Raw genomic sequence first — 7,035 nt, forward strand, 5'->3', positions numbered from 1 at the left:
GTGTGTGTGGCATTGAAGACACTGTATAAACTTCCACAGCTGAGCACAGGTGGTTGGACTAAAATGGTCATCTTCTAACAAGAAACACCACTGGAATCCACAAATTGATTTTAACATTTTTATTCATTTGCTTTTTTATTTGGGTATATATTGTTTACAGAGATGGATGTGACGATGGAGACAAGAGGAGGACTGAACAAGGGTCCTCTGCAAGAGGAAAAATTGCTTTTGCAACTGACTCATCTCTTTAGTCCCATACACTGAGTTAGGAGAAAAAATGTCTTCATTCTCTTCCACTTCCCTTGTAAGCAAACATTCATGTTTATTTTCTCCTTTCCAGAGTCCTTGACCATAAGTTCTGCTCAGTCCAATCCAAACAGGTTTCTCCAAAGAAACCCTGTTGTAATGTGTTTGGGACCAGCAACTAAAATAACTTCCAGTTTCCAACTCATTGACAAAAATCAAACCAGGACAGTAACGGCGTAGTATACCACATAGTTCAGCACTTCCCTTCCCTTAACCTGACAACTCATTCTAGTTTACCTGAGCCACCATGCTGTCTTTCCCCAGTTCCACTGGAAATGTTCCACACATCCCATAGCCTAGACAGATGTCATTGGTAACAACATTTAGCTGCTGCTTCTGGGAGACAAGTGTAGGACAAGGCTGACCAGGTACTAGGATTCCTTCAAGCGTTTGAAAGGGGGCTCCAAGAAAGGGAGATGAGCAGAAGCCAAGGAACGGTATGCTTCAGCCACTAAATGGGGATATGAGTCCACCATTGCCTTCCAGCCTGAGGTCTCAGAGACCTCAGAAGCATGAGCTGTAATGAAATCCAGTGCCTGGGTTTTCAGCTGCCCTGAGCTGTGGAGGTCAGCCAGGAAGAGAGTGTGGGCAGCATTCTCCACAGAGAGGTCCCTGCAGAGGGCATCCTCACACATCACCTTCAAACGCTCCAGGCCATACTTGTCTGCAGCTGCTAGCAATGCATCTGCCATGCTGTCCAGGTCTGGTACCTTCCCAGTGTAAATGAAGCCCATCATTGCCTTGAAGACTTGTGGCTCCAGGTCAGGGATCTCAACGCGGTTCTTTCTGCTCTCTTCCATGTCATGTTGAAACATGGCTCTGAAAACTGGAGAGCGAGCTGCTAAGATGGCCTTGTGAGCCCGGAATTCCTGGCCAGATACCACCAGGCAGCAGTCTGTGAATTGGGAATTCTCCCACAGCTCTCCTAGCTCATCTGCCAATGTGCATGGGGGAACTTGAATCCCTGGATTCCTGTTCTGGTCAGAGATTCTGAAGGAGTCCTGGACAACACTCACAGTGCAGAGCAGCCTGAGCTTGTCATCTGGGAGAAGACGAGGAGCATTTGAAAAGAGGAAATCTCGAAGGATGTACTTTTTGAATCCACAGGCACGGCCTGGCACGAACCTAATGGCTCTTGGGCTCCTCATAGTTTGTGTTTTCTCTCCTTCGGCAGTTATGATCCAGAACTGGAACTTTGCCCAAACATGACTCTTTAGACAGCTGAGCAAAACTAGGTTAACTGACAGGTAATCCGCACTTACTTCATCAACTCCATTCGGGTTTACTGTCAAATACCATTTGCCATTGGCTTCTCTTGAGAAAGTTGGGCTTCTAATGACTTCTGTCCTTTCCTCCACAAGAAAACGCAAGTTGTTGATGGTCCACATGTAGGAGAAATTCTGAAGGCTGATATGTGTGTGGTCCCATCTCTGGGCTGTCCCGTCTCCTGCCATTTCTCCTCCAGGTAGTTTGAAGGTTCAACTGGATCCAAAATGAAGAACTAGCAATTGTTTTCTCTTCACCTTGTGAGACGCAATAATAGACATGAATTACATGTTAAGTTTTTGTTTTTCGTCTATTCCCTTTTTGATGGGGCTAGAAACTTGGATCTCTGAAATTTTCTATACAGATTTTAATACTAGTTTCAGAGAAGACAGTCTAGGCTTACTTGGGGCTCTTACATCAGTCCATTTTTGGTCTAGATTGAATCTTAGGTTGATAGGTAACTGATTTTGACAATTATACACAGCTGTTTAAAAATCTGGAAAATTCTATCACTCATATCAAAAAATGTTATACTATGGTCTCTAGAGTAACAGAACATATACAAGCAATCTCTCTGTGTATAAAGGAAGGGGATTTATTAGAATGACTTAGGGCTGCAGTCCTGCTAATCTCACATTGGCTAGCTGTGAAGGGAAAGTCCAAAATTCCAGTACTTACTCAGTCCAGGAGGTTGGATGTGTCCACTGGTCTTCAGTATGTGCTGGTGTTCCAAATAGTATCTAACACCAGGGGAGGGATGGACTTGCTGCAAGTTGAGGGCAAGCAATCAAATAGCAAGGGTTTCCTGCTTCCATGTCCTTTTATAGGCTTGCAGCAGAGGGTGTGGCCCAATTTAGGGTGTGTCTTCTATCCTCAAGATCTGGATTAAAGGTGGGTGTCTTCAGGCCCTGAGATCCAGATTAAATGTTTGAGTCTTTCTACATTCAAAGTACGTACTTGAAGTGGATCTACCTGTAGCATGAATCTTAAAAGTTCTTATTAATAAAATCAAACCTGAGGCCAGTTATTGGGGTCAATGCTAGTAGATCAGAGAGACAGAACAAGCCACAGCTATCTCACCTTGCCAATTCCTCCGCTGGTCCTGTTTCCTCAGACTGAATGCTTCTGTGTCCTCACCCCAATGGCTCTCAGCTGAACTGTCAGCTGAACTGCTGCTTAAAAGCCTGAATACTTAACCAGCCAAATGCTGCTAGTTTCTGGTCCTCACGCCTTATATATCTTTCTTCTTTCTACCACCACTCTCTGTGATTAAAGGCTGGCTTTCTGGGATTAAAGGCCTGAGTCACCATGCTTGGCTGTTTCCAATGTGGCCTTGAACTCACAGAGATCCAGAGGGATTTCTGTCTCTGGAATGCTAGGATTAAAGGCATGTGCTATCACTGCCTAACTAGTGGTTTTTCTGTTCTCTGACCCCAGATAAGTTTATTAAGGTAAACAATATTTTGGGGAACACAATACCACCACATTTCCTCTCTTTTTGTCTAAAATTAAAGAAAGCTTATAACTAATACAAGAAAAACTATCCAATAAGTATATACAATATATACAGCCAAAAATTACATTAATGATGTCTAGTCCATTAACATTTGACAGATTCAGATAAAAACTCCATTATATATATTAACAATGTCCAGTCCAGTAACATCTGATAAACTCAGACCAAAAAATTTTCATTACTTATCTTATTTAAAACAAGCAGTTCCTTTTTAAAAGTAGATTCCCTTTTTATCTTATCATATCCATATTAATCCCTCTGGATCTCTGTGAGTTCAAGGCCACATTGGAAACAGCCAAGCATGGTGACTCAAGCCTTTAATCCCAGAATTCTCCTCTCTCCTTGTCCCACCTACTTCCTGCCTGGCCACTGGCCAACCAGTGTTTTATTTATTGACCAATCAGAGCAATTTGACATATAGACTGTCCCACAGCACTTTTTTTTTATTAAAATAGAAAAGGGGAAATGTGGTGGTATTCTAATTGTACTGAAATGTGATTTTGATTGTATGTTAATAAATAAAGTCACCCGGGGGTCAGAGCTATTAGAGCCATAGACAGAGTGTGGCGGTGGTGGCACACGCCTTTAATCCCATAGATCTCTGTGTGTTCAGGGATACAGCCAGCATTGGAGACATATGCCTTTAAGACCTAGGGGGCTGTACATTCAGACAGTGACGAGGCAGTCACGTGTTTGGGTTTACAACCAATGAGAAGGCAGAATGACTGGAAAATCGAGTTACACACAGGAAATAGCTCTCTTTTCCAGAAGCTGGGACACAGAGGAGGAAGGGTGAGATTTTAGCTCTGAGCTCTGACCTCTTGGCTTTCTCTTTTACATTGTTTCTGTGTTTCTTATTTAATAAGACAGTTGGTTACATCAACATCTGGCACCCAACGTGGGGCAAAAGTTTCTACCTAAAACCCGAGAAAAGATTCTAAAATGGAGCAAAAAACAGCTTCCTAATTGTCTCTCTCAAATGAGTGGCAGCCTGCCGGTTTGAGCTACTGTCGGGTTCCTAGCATGTGAGCTCGATCTGCAGTATGGCGGGAATGAGGCCTCTGCAAGTGACACATTAAGCTGCGTGGTGGATTTAGCCTTTACTAGTACAAAACAAAAAGGTTTCTGGGCTACAAGCTGCTTGGATAAAAGCACAGACCCACGATGGCTCCCAGAGCTGGCGGAAAACGTACCACCACCATGTTGGGAAGCTGAAATGGGAGGAGCCAGCAGCCACAGCGCCATTTCAGGCTTAGAAGGCTGCAGTTTAAAGCAATAGGCTCAAGGTAATATAAAACATAAGCCACATAAAGATGGCTACCACAGAGAGAATCTGGATTATGTTCTCTTTGATATTCGTAACTGAAGAGAAACATTTGATTGCAAAAGCTGTTGAGTTATGCCAAAATGTGTATTTTAAAGGTACATTAACTTCAAAATTTGGATGTAAGGATATGTTGCTTTGGAAAGGAGGCTCTGCTTTTGTTTCCACAGAAAGCCAGAGGCTATGGATTTGTTCCAGATTAAGATACATCAGGTTTGACCAGCCAAGACCACCTGAAAGGTCTCCAATGACACCATGGCCCAGATGATCCAACATCCAGAATTGTTTCAAGTCACGGACTACTCCATGATCCTAAAATTTTCTTTTTGTCCCTATAAGATACAGCGCCCCCCTCCAGCAGGAAGTAGTAAGAGAAGCTACGCCCAAATTCCCAAATATACCAAGCTGACTTTGGAGATGTGTAAAAGTTAAAACCTTCCTTTTAAAAAAAAAGAAAGGGGAAGTGCTGTGGGACGGTCTATATGTCAAATTGCTCTGATTGGTCAATAAATAAAACACTGGTTGGCCAGTGGCAAGGCAGGAAGTAGGTGGGACAAGGAGAGAGGAGAATTCTGGGAAGCAGAAGGCTGAGGCAGAGAGACACTGCAGCCGCCGCCATGACCAGCAGCATGTGAAGATGCCGGTAAGCCACCAGCCATGTGGCAAGGTATAGATTTATGGAAATGGATTAATTGAAGCTATAAGAACAGTTAGCAAGAAGCCTGCCACGGCCATACAGTTTGTATGCAATATAAGTCTCTGTGTTTACTTGGTTGGGTCTGAGCGGCTTTGGGACTGGTGGTTGACAAAGATTTGTCCTGACTGTGGGCAAGGCTGGGAAACTCTAGCTACATCTACCCACTTCAACTGAAGCATAACACTTCTCACTGTTGTGCCCTCCATGTTAGGGTTTTAGTTAATTCTATGTCTTCTTAAATTGGGAACCAAGAATAACCACCACAAGTGTATATTTTATTGTGATTCATCTTAGATAAAATAGGGATGGTGTCCATTCCTACACAGCTGTTATTTCCACTTCTCGGGGTTTTACACTAAAACACTCTCCCCATCCCCCAGAAAACCCTTACCCTTGCATTTTTGGAGTTATAAAAACCCCATTTCTCCATTGTCCTAGCTATTCTCTCAGTCCAAGGATTAAGTAGAAAACCTATTATGGCAGGAAATAATGCTTATTTAATTCAACTCAAAACATTTGAGTCAAATTAGTTAATATTGAGACAAGTAAAAGGTCTTGCTAGTCATTATATTTATGTTAAAGGCAACCATTCAATATTGTTTGTCTAAGACTACCAGTGTGGTTACTGGTGATTAAATAGAAATTCATGAACCAGGCATGATGTGATAGTCTACGGCACTGATCAGAGTAGTCTGATGTCAGTCTAAAGCTCACTTGGTCCATGGAATAAATTCAAAAAGAGCCAGACATGCAGAGTGGGAAGACATCAAAAACGGAAGAAAGATGTAGAAATGAAATTATGATTACCTCTTGAATTCCTGCTAAAACATTTCAGATGCCAAAGTATTAGGTTACAACCTAGTCTTTCAGAGCGGTTCCATCCTCTTTAAGAAAGTAACTGTGATGGGATGGAGCAATGGTTCAGCAGTAAACGTTGCTGGATACCTTTCCAGAAGACTGCCATCCAATTTACTGCATTCAAGGGTACCTGACAACAGTTGGTAACTCCAGTTATCTAGTTACCAGGGGACCCGACAGCCTCTTCTGACCTCTGAGGCCACCATATATGCCCATGGTGCACAGACCCTCCTGTTAACAGGGCCCAGGCACTAGCAGGCCCCCACACCTAAGTACAACTGTCTCCATGACAGAAGTAGTATTCAAGGTGAAAAAGTCAGCATTTCTGTAAAACACAGCAAAACCCGGCCACAACTAAAACGAAAGCTTAATCCACCTAAGTCCATAGTCTGGGAATATCTCTAAATGTTTAAATCTTGCTTGAAATACAGTAACATTATGGCTTCTGTAGTGTGACTTCTGGCTAAATGTTCTTGTTAACTGAAGATTCTCAACCCAGAATATGGTTTTGTGCTTAAAAGCCCACCCTGAGAAAGGCTGGTTGCTGCATCAGAATCCAGAAAGCCTCATATGGTTGCCAGCTGGCTAAAAAAAGATTTTCTATTGTCTTAAGTCCATGTTCAAGAAGTCTCTCTCTCTCTCTCTCTCTCTCTCTCTCTCTCTCTCTCTCTCTCTCTCTCTCGTGTGTGTGTGTGTGTGTGTGTGTGTGTGTGTGTGTGTGTGTGTGTCTCCAAAACTTTCTAAGTGTTATTGTCAGTCTTGTTGTGCTGTATTGACCATTGGCTTTCTCTGTTGTATGGACACCCCTGCTGTATAAGACTTATGCCTTCTCCTGTTGGGGACCTGAATCCTTTTGTCTGTGCCATGTCCCCCAGAGAACCACCTACCTGAAATAAAAGCTCCACCTGCTCCCCTGATCCTAAACACATAAAGAAGAGTCACTGAGGCTACTAGTTAGGCACCTGACAAACATTCTTCACTGAGGAACCAAACTTTCAGAGGTCAAAACCAGTTGATTGATTTATCCTGGATTTAAGGAAGAGCAGCATCAAAGCCACAGGCTGGGAA

General features: G+C 43.0%; 1 pseudogene; it reads right to left on the reverse strand.

The window, feature by feature from the left end:
- Window positions 1–677: 677 nt before the first annotated feature.
- Window positions 678–1,760, reverse strand: LOC143272307 (speckle-type POZ protein pseudogene; annotated as a pseudogene).
- Between the last annotated feature and the right edge of the window lie 5,275 nt (window positions 1,761–7,035).

Source organism: Peromyscus maniculatus, chromosome 1 (assembly GCF_049852395.1).
Source record: "Peromyscus maniculatus bairdii isolate BWxNUB_F1_BW_parent chromosome 1, HU_Pman_BW_mat_3.1, whole genome shotgun sequence".
NCBI lineage: Eukaryota > Metazoa > Chordata > Mammalia > Rodentia > Cricetidae > Peromyscus > Peromyscus maniculatus.